The sequence below is a fragment of the Callorhinchus milii genome, unplaced genomic scaffold (genome assembly GCF_018977255.1).
Source record: "Callorhinchus milii isolate IMCB2004 unplaced genomic scaffold, IMCB_Cmil_1.0 Scaffold6, whole genome shotgun sequence".
In the NCBI taxonomy this organism is placed as follows: Eukaryota; Metazoa; Chordata; class Chondrichthyes; order Chimaeriformes; family Callorhinchidae; genus Callorhinchus; species Callorhinchus milii.
This window is the reverse complement of record NW_024704747.1, coordinates 27,361,583-27,363,203: the sequence shown is the minus strand read 5'-3', so window position 1 is coordinate 27,363,203 and position 1,621 is coordinate 27,361,583.

The window sequence follows — 1,621 nt, the reverse complement described above, 5'->3', positions numbered from 1 at the left end:
AGTCGTCTCGTCTTCTTTCTGGTTGTAAGTGGGTTTTTTTTGGAGGGGGTGGAAGGAGGTGGAAGGAGGAGGAGGAGGAGAGTGTTTGCAGAGATTGGCAATTTAAGGCATCAATACTCCAGGAAAAAAAAGTATGAAAACACAGGATCGTGTGGACGTGTTCACGAATCTCATTGATTGCAATGATATATATTTTTTTTTGGGGGGGGAGAGAAATTGAGAGAGAGAGAGAGAGAGAAAAAGGGTTCATTCATTTATATTTTACGCACAGACTGGGGTTTGTTTCTCATTAAGAAAAATGTCCCAGTACAGGTTTGTATGAATCGAAAACTCCTCCAAGTGATAATGCCGCAAATTAGACTGTTATTTCAACTGTGTTTCTGAAGAAGTCGCTGAGGATTTGACTCGTGTTTCAGTTTCTGCATTAAAACACAACAACTAACAGTGCAATGTGCGTATTCTTCAATCTCAGGCATTTCGAGTATATTATTATTTTGCATTAAAACAGCAAACAGATGCGGGTGGTTTACGAAGATTGCATTTCATAAGCTGCAGTACATATCCTATATCCACATACACAACGCATCATTTATTTAGCAGCTTAACGGGAAGAAGTGGGGGGGGAAAAAATCAAGTAGCAAAAATGTGTGTGTTCAATAGCCACTGCCACAAGCTCACAACAGACCAGTGGTTTTTTTTTATATAAAAAAGCAGCAACGCCACAGATAAATTGCTATTGCCACGAATAACAATTATTGCACTTCGAAAAGTTCTCCCCCTGTGAACTGCGACTTCTTTTTTCGTTTTAAGTCAAACGAAGGGATGGGATGGGGTGGGGAGGGGAGTTGGAGCAGAGAGATCAGACAGTGTGAGTGAGTGAGTGAGTGAGTGAGTGAAGGCTGTTGATAGCTCTGTTAAGTTCTCCTAAAGTGGTGGCAATGTGAGAGGCCGTACAGGGCGGAGCTCTTGGGTTCAAGGAAAGTGGAAACAATTTCTCTCTCTCTCTCCCCCCCCTCTGATCTCCGCCTTAAGCAGCTTTTCCATCCCCACCCTCCATCTCAGCACTTGTGGCACAACCAGTCGCTGGTTTCTCTCCTTTCACTATTACTGCAGCAGCAAAGCCATGTCCAGGTATAGGTCTATCACCTTTGCCACACAGACTGGCTGTTCTGCTGATTAATCGTCAGTGCCCTTGGATAATATTTTTTAAAAAAGTTTGCAATTGTAGAAATGACATCCCCATTCAAGAGTAAGCACTGCACAGCAGAGCGGACTGGTGCTGATTTACACACACAGTGAGTGCATCTCATTGCAGTCCACAACACACAGCATCTTATCTCGTTGCAGTCGCAATTGGTACCTTTTGACTCGATGCTTTCGTTTTTTTTCCCCCCCACAAATGTTAAACGTATCAATCCGAGAGACAAAAGCCTTCTCTTTTTTTCTTAAAAACACATAAAAAGGCGGATTCCCTCAGAAGTGTGTATGCTGTGGACATACAACTCAGGTTAGTTTGACAGGGGGATGGGTACTCCTTAACTTAAATACAGACACTATTGTTGTGGTGTCAGACTTGGGGATTGATCAAGAGAAAAGTGAATATCATTTAAAAAAAACTTAA